Source organism: Stegodyphus dumicola, chromosome X1 (assembly GCF_044657685.1).
Source record: "Stegodyphus dumicola isolate Sdum_Otavi_A_Nest chromosome X1, ASM4465768v1".
NCBI classification, from domain to species: Eukaryota; Metazoa; Arthropoda; class Arachnida; order Araneae; family Eresidae; genus Stegodyphus; species Stegodyphus dumicola.
Genome location: NC_140780.1, coordinates 117,341,488 through 117,357,145, shown reverse-complemented (window position 1 = coordinate 117,357,145; position 15,658 = coordinate 117,341,488). Strand labels below are relative to the sequence as shown.

At 32.5% G+C, this 15,658-nt stretch overlaps 1 long non-coding RNA gene across 1 annotated transcript; it reads right to left on the bottom strand.

Moving 5' to 3' along the window:
- Window positions 1–536: 536 nt before the first annotated feature.
- On the bottom strand, window positions 537–15,649 carry LOC146993251 (uncharacterized). Its single transcript, XR_015038801.1, has 2 exons — window positions 13,152–15,649; window positions 537–784 (listed from the first exon to the last, which is right to left on the bottom strand). It is a non-coding gene; the product is annotated as an uncharacterized LOC146993251 (long non-coding RNA).
- Between the last annotated feature and the right edge of the window lie 9 nt (window positions 15,650–15,658).

Sequence of the window (15,658 nt, the reverse complement as noted above, 5' to 3'; positions counted from 1 at the left end):
GAGCCAGTTCTCATTCAGTCCTTCAATACTACTACTACTAATAATAATAATAATAACAATGTGGTTAAGTAATTGGTTTTCCCCTAATTTTGCTAAATACCAGAATTCGGAACCATGCCTAGATATTTCTATGTGCTCTCCAATGTCACAAACTATTACATATACAAGGGTAGCAGAACTAATGATCGCAACTTTTAAGGGTTGATAAGACATTGCAAAATAATAATAATAATAATAATAATAATAATTTCATAATACAGTGAGTGATAAAAGACATGTCAACGCGGAAATAAAGTTAAGTACGAAGAATATATTGAATGAATAATATAATAATAATATATGAATAATATATATAATCAAGAATAATATAATGAATAAAAGAATAATATAATAATGAATGAATAATATAATGAATGAAAGAATAATATAATAATGAATGAATAATATAATAATAATACATATAATGAAGAAGAATATAATGAATGAAAGAATAATATAGTAATGAATGAATAATATATATAATGAAGAGCAAATAGTCCAATAATTTAAACAAACTTTTTATTCACGAATATTTACAAGAAATTATGTTTGACATTTTACAAACATTGTTCAAAGGAATGACAAACAACTGCAATACATGCATCACAGCGACTTTTCCGGATATTTTTCTCCATCGTCACAAAACTACTGGGGTTAGAAATCTGCTGTTCAAACTAGCTCCAGGAACTCGCTTTTCTGGAAAAAGTTCTCTACTGCGTTTAGCATTCATCGGTGTAATTACCAGCTTTACAATATTACGAAATCGAGTATGCAAAAAGAGAGAAAAAGTGTTAGAATATAGATGAAAAACTGCACCTTCAAAATGACATGCTGAAAAAACATTTCAAGTTCAAAATGATGGACTGAATTGGAATTATGCAATAATTATTCGCCATCAAAAGTTTGATTTTACAGAAAAGCATAAATATCTGAAATTTTCGGAAATATTTCTATAAAAATAATTCTATTACAAACATGCATAAAGTAACTGATTTACACACCCTTACATTGATATAATCATATTCTGTTTTGATTGTTGCTTTTTGTTTATATGAATTATTGGAAATACATAAATTTATTTTTTATATAAGTATAACATTAAATGCATTAGTGTATAATGCCTTCGTTTTATGCAAATATTCAATACATTTATCGGAGAACATTTCACTTCCTTAGTAATGTGCATTATGCAAAAATTTTAATTTAGGGCTTAATAACCTATAAAGTACAAGTATTTTATGTTAATTAACCAATTAGTGTGATTTAAATCTTTATTACAACTTTTCGCTTCAGTAGTTTTCATCAGAATGCAAATTAGTTTTATGTGCATTTAAACTTAGGGTTAAGAATGTTTATTTTAGAGTTTCTGGCAGCCGCATCTTGCTGTTACTTACTGTCGTCAGCTCTCTCAGACTACATTACTTCCATCTGAAATTTAGCTTTCTATTATGTTAGTTTAAATACTCGTAAGAGATGGAGGTTCGCTTTATCACAAGCTGCACCTTTCTGTTCATTTAAAACTTAAATAAAGAGGTTATTTTAACCTTCTTTAGACTTTACGATTTGCTTCAGACTCTCAGATAACTCGCTAACAGTCTAGCAGCGTCTGCAGACTTTTACACTAGCTTCTAGATGCAGTAGCACCCTACAAACCCTAGGACAGTACAATAATTAAACCTTAGAATTTCTAATGTGGGCGCAGTCTAAGGGATTATACCTTAAACTTTAATTTTTTTCACTCATCCACATTACGACAAGGCTGCACTGTACTCTTTTACGGCAAAACTGATAGGGTGATAGATAAAATTAATCAAACATTTAGTATTTAATAAAGGAGCAAATTAAAAGAAACTATTACCAAAATGAAAAAGTAAAGTACTCCGTTTACAGTTAATGCCAATAAAATATCATTTATAATTCCAAGAAGGAAATTTTTTATTTTTTAGGAAACATACGAAAACGCGTTCTTTGATTGCTAATGAACATAATGAGTATTCTGATCTTTTTAAATTGTTTTCACTTAATCAATCCTGAAAACTGGCAATATTATATTTGTTAGGTCTCGTACATTGGAGATGAAAATACTCTAAATCTGCGTTTCTCAACCCATGACACGGAATACGGATACACGAAATTATCTCAGGAGATACCCGTAAAAAATTATGTAATTGTAGACATTGATAGAGAGATTGAACATAAGAGAAAAAATGAAAAACTTTTGTAACAAGTGGCATTTCCAATCCAAATTATGTTTCATTATAGAAATTCGAACTAATTAAACTGAACACAAAATAATTTTAATTTAGAAAAATATGAAAGTTTTAAACTCAGGTTATATATTTTATCTGGACGACTACTACCTGTCAAGAGGTCCAAAACCATCGGCAGTCACCTGACAATAAAAGATTTTGTTCAAAAATCCTTACACAAAACAGGTAGGCAATTCGGCATTGTTTTATGTAATAAAATTTTATTCCCGAGATGAATCTGGGATAAATCTAGTGCCAACCGTTCTATAAATACGGTATTCGTACGGTATCTAAAACCTCGTGTAACATAAAATTTCAGATTGGTCACAATATGTACATTGTACTAGTATAATTCTATACTATCAGTATGCAAACTCAAGTCTTGTCAAGAAAAGATTTCTTGTTGATTTCAGTGTGCTTTATTACAATCTGCGTTTTTGATAATGTTTTTTCAACCTTTTACGATGATTTTTTTCGTATAGAAACTTGCGAGCTTCGTGTAACACTCATATCGTATAAAATTCACCATATAAAAGAGTAGTTGATTGGTCTACGCAAATACGCTAACTGAAGCCCATTGAAGTTATTTAGGTAGTACAGAAATGAATGACACAAATGCTGCACAGAGCGGAATACAATTTATTAACAAAAAACTGATAGTACATCAGTTAAAAATAATCCCCGCCCATGTCAATACACTTCTGCCATCTGGCTGGAAGGTCTTTGGTAAGCCAGTCTGTGGGCGTGTTGGTGCACCACCTATAAACAATTGCATGCAATTCGGCAGAAAATTCAACATGTTGACCCCTGACTGCATCCTTCATCTAGTCAAGCAAGGAGTAGTCCGAGGTCTTTACATTTGTCATCTCCAAATCATCATGCACATTCGCCTGCAATGTTCCTTGCGCAAGCCCCCTGTCTCTACATGCATCTTGTTGAACGTTATGAACCTGTTCACCATGATCAAATACGACACGGCTGCCACATTTGCTGCTGTACGCGCTGCTGTATGTTGTTTGGCGTCCTGCGCTAACACCTTTGGCTGGGGTCTCCACTTCCACTGCTGAACTTGGCCGACCAACGGGATAAGAGTGCTTTGTTCCCGGACATCGACACCATGCGCCGATGAATCTCACTACCTTGTATCCCTTCCTTCCAGAGGAACCATGCTGTCCTACGCTGACCTATGATAATCACCTTCCACCATTGCTGCCCACGCTCTCAATGACGACGGCAAAAGGGGTGCCGCAGGTCTGCCTAATTGTTGAAGAATTTTGCACTGAAATAGTGGTCGATCGAATAGAATAAGTGGTAATCTGTGGGTGCTAGGTCCTGCGAGCATAGTGGATGGTACAGTGTTTACCAAACAAATTACTGTCTGGTAAACCTGACCGTCCTTCCTTGTATGGTCTTGCTTTGTCGTGGAAGTAGAGCACACCTTTGCGATTAACTAACACTGGCTCCTTCTGCTGTCTGGTATGTTGCACCCGTTGCAACTGCTGATATTACAGGTTCACAGTAATAATTTATCCTGGTAGTAGTATCTCGTAATACATGACTTGTTCCCAGACACACAATATGATCTTGCGTGGGTGAAGAGTTGGTCTTGAAGTGTGAGACACAAGGTGTGGTGTTAAGACTAATATCTAGTATGCTTGACAGTGTTAATACTAGACCCACTTTTCGTCATGCATGAGCACTCTACCAAACATGGGTGTGCTGCGATGCCGAGACAGCAAGAGCAAACAGGCTGTCTCTCGTTCCTTGTTGGCTTTCGACAGTATATGGGGAACCGAATTGCTCAACTTGTATGCCTTACCTATTCGGTGCAGGTGAAGTCTGATTGTTTTTTGGAAAAGCTGCAAGCGTTCAGTAAGCTCACCATCTGTTTAACTACTGTCTTCCACTATGCCTGTCTTTAGAACCAGTGTACAGTGGTCTTAATCAATCGTTTACTGATGTGATAACTTAATTATATTCTTTTTTTAAGTTAAATATCCTTTCTATCTTCTTCAGTTCTACTTTAATAGAAGTTAGCCCTACTTTTTACTTCTTAAGCGTTAATAACATTGCATCTGCATTAACACTGAAGTAATAACACGTCCAATTGTGTTTCCAAATCAGCAGAAACTTAAAATTTCATTCATTGAATCATTATGTATTAGAACATCGGATAGCATATTTCTTCATTCCTCAACTAACTCATTTCAACGTGCTGGTATAACAAGAATACTAGCAAGTTTCCTTTAAAAGGTCCTACAAAAAAAAAAAAATCATTTAACAAACCGATATTCTGAAATTGAACGCCAGTTATAAGGAAGTATAAGAGTTAATTCTAAAATTACTGATTATTAATGTACATCTATTCCAATAAAGAAGGAAGATCCATTATTTTGTTGGTCGCTAGCTTTAGTGTTAATATCATTCAGCTTACTTCTCGGTTATTTCTCTAAATAAGGTCAATTCACTAGTTTCTGTAACCGAGTTTTAAATTATGCACTCCCAAGAAAATATTCTGTTTGTCAGTTTGAACTATGTTTTACATGGAGGGTATACTTTTGCATGACGTTTGATCAGCCCTGATCTCTGAATTAATTTATATGTTACGCTCTTTCCTTCATTTCTAAACTATGTAACAGAAAAATTATAATTTATACTGACTCGTTTAGTGGTTTAAAAGTTTCAAAAATATTTTCTGACATGCAGAATCCAGTAGCCTGGAAAATCATAAAATTGAATCTTAAATTTAAGGAGGCGTAGTCCTCAAAAACTTTATTGCTGGGTTCTATTACATGGGGGGGGGGTAAAAGTTTATAAGCTGGCAGATATAACAGATAAGTCTTCTGTTGAATTCCCCAGTCAGTCAGTCCCTTTAAAAGGTATCAACACTATCATAAGGAAGTATATAATCAATAAATGGCAGAGAGTCTGGAACGTTCAGCTTCATTATAAGCTGAGGGCCCACCAGCGGTCAAGCAGTAAAATCACTGATCACTGATAGTTCCGACCTGGGTTCGATTCCAAGGCGAGCGGGCTGGCTGCATGGGCATTTTCGTGTTTTTCCCCAAGTGTGACGTGTGAATCAGTTTTCCTTAGAACGTCCTTCACGAAGAAATCCCTTCCCTTAAGCAGATAGTCCTAGTGTGCGTTGTCATTAAACTAAACCAAACCTTTATAAGCTGAGAAGAGTAAAACCTAGAGAGGAAGACTGGGAAACCGATAGAAACTGAAGGATGGAAGTCTTAGAATCGTCTCCCCTGCTGCTCACAAGTACCTTTTAAAAGCGAAGAGTAAGTTCATTTGTCTCTAATGCCTCTCTGTCAGTGAGTCACATTTTGATAGAACACTTATATTTTAAGAGATTTCGTTCGAAGCTCAGACTTATCTCTCGACCATTTAATCGGAAAAGATATCAGTTTTTCATTTGCTCAATTTTTTAAAAGAAATTAAATTTTATTATTTGATATCGTGTAGTTTTAAAAAATTTAAATATGTTTCAGTTAGGGAAATCTGTTCTAGTCCTATATTTTATTTATTTTTGAAGGTTGCATATATTTTTCATATCCTCATTAACCAGTATCAATCGATGTTTGATTTTATTTTTAAATTGACTGTGGTTAAGCGTTTTTGTCTTGTATCCTAAAAATATTCATCAGTATACTTTTACAATTTTTACATTATCACTTTGAAATATGAGACGAATTGATCACATATTTGACGCATTGTAACGTTTTGCGCCATGAAAGGCTCCAGTCACCCATCATAGGTCTAGTGTTAAAAATGAGAAACCAGAGAATCACCAAAGCATAATGTGGACAAAATTTTAAATCTAGTGTAACATCAGAGTTACTCTTAAGAAATAAAGATTGGCAAAATAATTCATTAAGCATTCAATATGTATTAATGTATTTTACTCAGGCCAACAAGTAGAATTTTAATCATATTGTATAATTTACATTTTAATACATATTAACAAAATTCACTATTTGCTCAGTAGTAGAGCCCACCAATTATAAAATTTTTTAACGGCAAGCTGAGAAAACTTTTGGTTCAACGGTTGAAATTTAATCTTAATTTTTGTTATAATCTATGTTTATGCTTAAGCTTGTCATTTTCATAATTTTTTTTAAATTCGAAAGTTCTTTGGAATTTTCCAACGATATGCCTGTGCATCGTGTTGTTTCTTAAATAAGTCTGTTAATTTTTAAATGAAATTCAATTAAGGCACTAAAATAAATCTTTATTCATTCTGAATGGAAAATATGTAAGTATGGGTATTTGTTTGAAAATAAGTATACTTGAAAATTCTAAAGCAATTCGCAAAGTTCTGCATTCTCGCACGGTTGTATTTAATTGTATAAATTTTTCTTAATCTTTTGGCTTCTTCTGGCTGCATTTTGTTTTTTGTGAGTTGTTATAATATAATGTATTATTTTTATTTATTTGCGACATTTTATGCAATAGTTCTAGCGCGTAGTTCTGTTTAATCGAATTTGTGGCCACACTGCGTTTTTAAAATAAAATAATAAATAATAGGTATATTTCTAAAACAATAAAGTTGCAGATCTTATAAATCTGAATGAGTTAACATTTAAATTGGGAAAATATTTCAAGTAGAAGCCAAAATATATGTAGAGACTCTCCTTACGTGTCTTGCTAAAATTTTCTTAGACAACTTGGCGAAATTCTGAAAGTGTCCTGAAAATGCATTTCGGAAGCCTTTGGAACGATTTGAACAGTTCGATTTCAGTTCAGTAGAAAATATCTAAATCGTAGTATTAAAGTACTGAGAGGTACTGGTGATCTTCAATATTTATCGCGTGGGAAGGAAAATTTGCCTTCCTGCTCTTTTCTCCTTGAGCTACTGTGCAGGCAAGCCTCCTGATTTATTCAACCTCAAGTGTGTTCACTTCGACCGTTGAATGACAAGGCGAAATTGACGGCTACAACCGGTTTCTCTTCCTTCTGCTGTTGGGGTCCGAAGGTGTAGTACGTTCTTCTGGCTGTCCTCACCCCGCTTGACGCGTGTGCCATTTTTGTTATTTTTTTTTTTTGGTCCCTTTTTTAGACTGCCATCTCAGTGCTGGATGTGGAGCAATGTGTTCCTCCTAATAAAGAAATTGGTACTGAAGATTCAACCAAATAAATCTATATACTAACTACTGCCGTAAATTAACGATGTACAATTTAAAAATCTTCGAAAGGACTTCATGTGCATGTGCTCCACTTTCCGGATGATATGAGTGTTCACCTTGTGCTTCTTCAAAAATATATTGAAACAACCAGTTAACTCAATTTCCGCCGTTACAAAATTTGACTTTTTTTATCACAAAACTTTTCTTTACGTTGATGGAATGAGATCTACTTTGATTGGAATATTACGCACATCTCGTACGAGAGGTTAGGATTCAAAATGGTAGGACTGATACTCTTCTATTTATTCGGCCACTATACGATCATGACTGATAATCTTCTGTCTGGCGATATTTACTTAATTTATGATTGTACTGATTCAAAATTTAATGATGTCAAGATATAATAAATATTAATTGATTTGTATTATCTGAAGTGTCATCCTTTGGGGGTAAGTTAATTTAATTTTATATTCATTTAAGATCACACACCTCATAAATTGCTATAGCTACATACAGTTGTTTGTTTTTCTGCGAACTTTTATCAATTACAGTAAATTGTCAATTTCTTCTTGCTTATCCAACTTAGTTATCGAAAAGATCACCAAGAAACAGCAGCGTGCAACGTTATTATAATAAATAAATTATCACATTTTACATCAACGATTACTTACTATTCAGGAAACGTAAGCGAACGACTACGCGTGCTAAATTTAATACGTGATATAAATAAAATTTGCCTCTGAGTTCTACTATTCTGCGATGTTCTACTTCTTTACATGAAAAACGCAGGACGCAAGTCAGTGAGAAAATCCAAATCATGATCCCCAAACGAATAAGTCACAACATTTCTGAAATGTCAATTTGTATAAGATGTTCAAGGTCAATAGTGGTTGCACCTTCAGAAAAATCTAAGGGAGAGAAAAAAAAACGAAGAAAGACGTAATTGAAGTGAAGGCTATCCTATCTGTTACTAGGATAATGGAAAAGATATTGCTAACAGCTTGACGAATTTTAATGTTGCTGACGGAAGAAATGTGTCATAATTCATACAATACTTCAGACTCTTCCTTAAGCAGGTCTGTCTTGCTGCAAATTGTAACCATGTGAAGAACTGTGCTAACCTGAAAAAAAGCACCTGTTGAAAGTTTGCCTGCTGTAGGTGCTGTATTCAAATCTACAACGGGCAAGCTTTCAACGGCGAAGCACATTAGAAAGCAAAACTGAATTTTGAATAAGTACGCCTGTATCTCTAAATCTCTTGAAACACACCAGCAATCGGTTTTATTTGGTATCTGTTGATATCAGAATGAGCAAGGCGACAAAAAATGACAGTGGATCAAATGCAATACTTTAGGTAATGCTGTGGTAAGAATTATTTAGTGTGCCTCTCTATGGAGTGCGCTTTGACCACCACTTTCAGTGCAAAGCGAATATGCCCTTTCAAGGCAATGAATTATTACTCTCTGAAAATCTTTTTCCCCCAGTAGTATTGCGCTTCCCGTTCCGTTATTCAGATTATACGAGAATATATTCTGAAATCCAAGAGTTTCAGGTATTGAAGGGGTATCCGTTCCAGTTAAACATCTGCAGAATGCAATGGAAGAGCAACCCCGACTTGCTGCGCTAAGGAGTTGATATTCTCTTGTTAGGTGTTTAAATAAGATCTACAAGATGTCTTCAGAAACCTTTCAGCCTTATTACTGTGTCTTTAATACATGCAATATACGTATTCCTCTTCCTCAATTGCACTACAGCCTATCATATGCCAAGGCCGTCTCAATAAGCTTCCTACTACGGATCCTATTAGTCGCTACGGTCCACCAGCGATTGATTTTTAAAATCTTGAGATCTGCCTCCACACAGTCTATCCATTGTTGTGCTAGATCTTCCTCTTATCTCTACACTTGCAAAAGTCCCCTTTTTAACAGGGTTCAAGTTGTCACATCTAAAGATATCTGATATAATAAAATTTACATTTGTCCAAGCTACCTGATATAATAAAATTTGATGACTTAGACAATATTAGGTTTTTTATATATCTTCTATATATTTCATGGTTAAACAAAATTCTCCATCTGTTATTTTCTCTAACTAAACCATATATTTTTTGAAGTACTTTTCTTTCAAACATTAGAAGTCTTTCTTCATCTGTTTTTGTTAAGGGCCAGCATTCACTACCATACAATATGATAGGCCTAATAAGAGTTGTATAAAGATTTATTTCTATCTTTAAGTTTAATAATTTAGACATTAACAATTCCTTTAAACCATGGATATCTAAACTTTGACCATTTGAGGGCCGCATCGAAAGGAAAAAATTTGCGGAGACACATATACAATATTTTTTAACAAATTGAAAATTAGCTCTTTGTTGTTTTAATAAAATAAATTAACTTCTTTTTAATATTAATTTTTTTAATTTGAATTAGATATTTATAGGTACATATTTATTATTAATTTTTCAAAGTTTCGTTTCATTTAGTCTGGATTTCATAAAGATGGAAAAAATTCAAATTAATGAAATCGATATCGAAATCAATAGACAAGGTTGCAATTCTTAATACATTTTCAAGATGTTTGTCACTGAAACTTTGTTCTATTTTTGTTTTCGTATGCTTCATTCTTGAAAATAATTTTTCACAAATATAGGTACTGTCAAAAGCTGAAGACATTAATAAAGCATGAATGTGAAAATTAGGATATTTATAAGGGTAATATTTATAAAACTCCAATAAAGAAACATTTTCAAATTTTTCTTTCAGTTGAATGTAACTTTGCAGTTAATACATCATGACATACTAAGATTTTTTTATATAAATTTTTATTTTAAAATAAATGCCAACGAATCGATTACATATGAATCAAATTCAAACAATTATTTTTTTAATAAAAATGTGTAAATTTAAATACTTTCATAATTTGCGTTTGGGCCTCATTTTAAAGACAATTTTAAAAACCAATATAACATCTGTTAGCTCTAAATAATCTATGGTCAATTTCAAGTTTAAAATTTTTATCATTAGAGATGATAGTACGGAGATACGTAAACAGAGAAACGCTTTCGAAAGTATAAGGATTTATTTGCAGTGGGAAGGAATCATGTACCCTACTAGTTACTGCTATAAATTTTCTTTTACATTCATTGATGAATGTCTCTGGTGAAATGTCTCTGGCTGCAGACTCTAGGGAAGTAAGTCTCCAAAATCGTCTGTTTACTTCTTTGAATAATGTCGATGACATCAGCGTACGCTAGTAGCTGTATAGATCTCTGAAATAATATATGAATTACTCGTAACATACGTATACAAAACATGAACTGAAAACATTCCCATGGAGCCAAACAGTTCTGCCGGGAAACGAGCCCAAGAACCACTTTCAATTAGCCTAAAATGAAAGAGGGAACTTACTGCTTTCGAATTTGAAACAGATTTACAGCCCACATACACTATATCACAGGCCAATCACAGTTTAAGGGCATTTTTGCATTTTCTGATTCAGTAGCCGTTTCATAAATCCGTTTATAAACCCATAGGTAAATTAATAAAACCTAAATTTCATGCAAATTCAAATTTTAAAAAGAATGAAGACCGATATGATTTTTAAATACTTTCACACACTTATTTCTTAAAAAAATATATCATTGAAAGTTTCTTAGATAAAATTACAGCGTTTGAATTTAAGAGCTTTTCTTCACAAATTGAAACATAAATAAATAAAGGCTTGTAGTCTTATTGCTGTATGTATGACAAATTTAAAATTCTTCCATGTTAAGAATTGCATTCTAATCTTAATATTTTGCTCTCAGTCTCAATAATTTCATTTTACTAAATATCTTCGATATATATAATTTAAACTTTATTATTAAACCCATAATACCTTATATATATATGCATATGTATGTGATATTTCGGCAGTAGTGATGAAGCTTGCATCATCAAACATTGCAAAAACAATGCAAGTTCAAGCATTGTTTTTGCAGAGTGGTAAGGCGAAATCCAAATGATGAGGCAAGATTATTTGGCTTTTAATTTTTCATCTTTATTCCATAGCTTTAATTAAATTTCAGAAGTTCTAAACTCTATTCGTTACTAAAAAAAGATTACTTTAAATTTACTGCGTCATAGAAGAAAGGAAGATGGGAGCAGTAGCGTAGGTTTTTAACAGCACCATGGACAGGGAAGCTTTATCACGACTGCTGAATATCGCAGTTATTTATTTAGTCGACAGGATATCATTCTGTGTGGGAAAAGCTCTCTGTGGATTAATTTAATGCGCTGTTAACTTTCATCGTCTACAGTGGGTCAAAGACATTGCATATAGCGTCAAATCATCTGCAGACAGAATTTCCCTGTATGCCTATTATTACAATTAGTCGTACAGGTGTTACTAACCTCAATGGAACATTTATGTCATCTAATCTCACATCGTTTAACGAATGGATAAAATGGAAAATATTCATCTGGATTCTCAATCAGGCCAAAGCCACTGTAACATCGAAATATGGTGTGTTTATATAAAAGTGATTTAACGGCGTCGCCGAAAATGATATTGAAGTGTGATTAATTTCTTCGGTTCTAAATTTATTCTTCAAAGTTGTCCAGAAAATTAAGTGGCGATATTCCGAAAATGTGTTTTGATGTTACGTAATAAAAAGAGTTTTGAGTTTTTCTCCAACTGCATCATTATAAATAACTTACTCAATAATTGGTTATATTTTTGAAATCTGAGAGTGTGGGGTTTTCTTACAAAATGATTTTAATTCGATGAATATAAAAAAAATGTGGCCCTGTGTTACGAAAATATCAAATCAAAATGGATAAGTATTCCAAGATTTTATTGAGGGAAAATTTTTTAATTTTACTGTTATTAGTAATTATAAGTTTTGCCAAAAATTTTTGAATTAATGTTAAAAATTTTGGAATTATTTTGTTAACAACATAAGAATTTTGGGTGAAAGTGCAGAATCGCCCACTGCTTGGCGCCTTTTTCAAAATCGCCAACTTGGCACGCTCTCGCGTCTTGTCCCCTGGATTTGCAACCCCTCCAGAAGACACTACGCAAGACGCGACATTTACAATGACGAACACTTCAAATAAATACAAAATAAAAGTTGAAGCAAAATTTTTAAAACTTAAAATCCTTTAAAAACAGCTTAATAATTTTAAAAAACAAACATGGTTGAGAAAACATAGTAAGCTTCAAAAACTTAAAATCGTTACAAAAAACTGAAGAATTAAAATACATTCACCTATAAAAAGTGCATAATAACCCACTGCTTGACGCGTTTTTAAGAATTGCACAAACTGGGTATCCATGTACACATCGACCTATATTCACTTAAAAAAAAAAACTTCCCAGAACTGCACAAAAATGGCATTGCGCACTGTCTTGACTTTATCCATGTACACATCAACCTATTTTCACATTAAAAAATCAAAGAAAATTGACAAAAATCCAATTCTTCTTACTCTTGTAAACGCCAAAAAAAATAAGTGGGAAATCTTTAAAACTGGAAATCCTTTAAAAAAAAACCTAATAACTTTAAAAACTTAAATCGTTTCAAAAACAGCAAGTTTAAAAAACATAAAATCCTTACGAAACCCTGAAAAATTAATACTTTCACATAATTCATAATTTTAAAATATGAAAATCCAGTCCTTACAAAAACATAATTTTAAAAACTAAAAATCATTGTAAAACACTGAAAGATAAAAATACTTTCACTTACCTGAAAAGAGGTAATCCACTCCGCTTAGCCGAAGAAAGAAAAATTAACGAATTTTCGAAATGTTCTCGAATTACACTTTAAAATAACTGCACCAGTAAATAACAGCACTTACGTATTATCGCAACCAGGTTGGCGCGATTTGTAAGTTTGAGTAAAAAAGTATGAATAGAAAGAAAATGTACATTTATTAATTACAGATAATTTTTAATACAGTTTTTTATATTATTTTGTTTTAAAATATAAAATAGCAATTAAACCCTTCCGGTTTCGAATTTGAATAACTTGCAGAATTATTTTTTCGGCGGAAATTTTTGGCTATTGCTTTTAGCACTGATTGAAAACCGTCTTCGCCATTAACAGCTTGAGCTTGGCGCCATATAAATTCGATAAGGTATGAGTCAAGATGATGACGGTTTTAACAATCTATAACAGTTTTGTCAGCAATTCCCATCTCTTCTGCACAAAATTTAATTGAGGTTAACTCTTTACACCAACAATAAATGAAGCGCACCGCTGTAACAAATGAAATTCGGCTACCTTCAAACCAATTTCCGGTTCTCACACCCAAATGTTGATTGCACTCTTCGACGTAAACTACGTATAACACGTAGGGTTGCCGTAAGTAGATAGCCAAATTTGGCGATTTATGCGAATTTTGGCCTGGTTGCGTTAATACGTAAATACCATTCCAAATTTCGCGCTCACAAGAAATTCTCAATTCAAAATACATACTGGGCACGCGAGAAAATGCTCTGAAATTCGCCTTCCAGAACGGCAAATCGACTTGGATACCATTTGGCGCATTTATCAATCTCGTAAAAAGCGCCGAACACAACGCGCCAAATAAGTGGGTGATTCTACACTTTAGCCGAATTTCGAAATTTCTTTGTAATTAAGATTGTTTAAAAATTTGAATTTTAAGAATTTTATAATTATTTTTAGAATGTGTTTGTGAAATACAAATGAAATAATTATTAAATGGGAGAGTGCTAAATATTGCTAAAATTAATATGTAAATACCAGTTTTAAGAAATTGAATAATCGTATTAAAATTTATATCAGAATTTAATTAACAGTACAATATATTACCCTTTGTTTGGAATTAGGGTAAGTTAATGTTATAATTATCAATAATTGTATGTTAAATATGAAGTATGAGGGAGTACTGGTTCAGAAACAGAGGCTTGTTTTACCTCTGCATAATTGTTTCTTTTACTCATCATGTAATATAATATAAATTTTGAAGGCTCCCACTTTATTTATTATATAGAATTTTTATTTTTTCATATGATGGAGTGTGATCTTTTTTAATATAATGGAATGTTGTAGCGCAGTTCAGTAACCACTTATGAAAATTTAATACATGAGTTTGTTTAAAGTGGATTTCCCCAAATAGCTGGATGTGTGTACTAGAAGAAAGCTGTGGGGTCTTCCAGTTTGTGTAAAATGTCAAAATTGTAAAATGTAGTAATAAAAGTGAAAACCATAATTTCAATCATGCTATTATAAATGATAAAGTATTACTTATAAATGTGAAAATTGGTGTAAATTTTAAGATTTATGATCATTCGTAATAATTTATAGGTATATAAAATTTTTATAAGTGTAATCTGGTATGCAAAAGGTTTTGGAAATCCTTTCCTGGAGTATCAAAATGGTGATGTGAATGTTCCAGAAACAAGAACTTTTTATAGATTGGACTCAAATCTCCATAGGACTTTGAAAATTATTATTGAATTCAAAATTTTACATATTATAATTTATTGTTCAAAAGCTAATATTATATTTTGTATGTTTCAAAATTATCCATCTCATGTTTTGCTACTCTAATGTTTCTCTCTCAAAAAGGCTTCTCTATCGCTTCACCTTTTTCTTTTTGAAAGGGGGGAATGTGTAAGATAAAAAATATGAAACCAAACTTCTAAATTCTAATTCCCTATAACCTCTTTTATTTTTTATTTCATTTTGAAACTTCATTTATCTGTCCTAAAAGTACAGCTTAAGTCTAAACTGCGTCTTTCAAATTAATCATGCGATCTTACGAAAATGCCTCTTGACCAATCACCAAATTGCAAACCAAAACTTTTCTCTTCGCGTGCTTCCATTTTGCATAACTACGCACTTCAGCTTTGCTCTCTACTTTGCTAAAATGTAAATTCGCTGTCTTGCTTTCTATCTCAACAATATCAAAAATGTAAATCTTCTGTGGAAAGGAACGACTGTAGTGCCAAGTTACTGTGGCCCCAAATATCAATTGCAAATAAAAATGGAATTAAAATCGCCTCGACTGCCAAGTTCTTTAGATACTACGTAATAAAAATTCTTTTTCAATATAGGTTCTAAGCACGCATGTACACTGCTCCGGTTTTTCCTTGTGCTCATATTATTATTACATATATATATATAATTGATCACATTTTTAACTTTACCTTTTAAAAGTTTATTTTCAATTTATTCAAGATTAATTTTTGATGTTTCCTTTTTAAAAATTTTTTTCAAGATTCAAT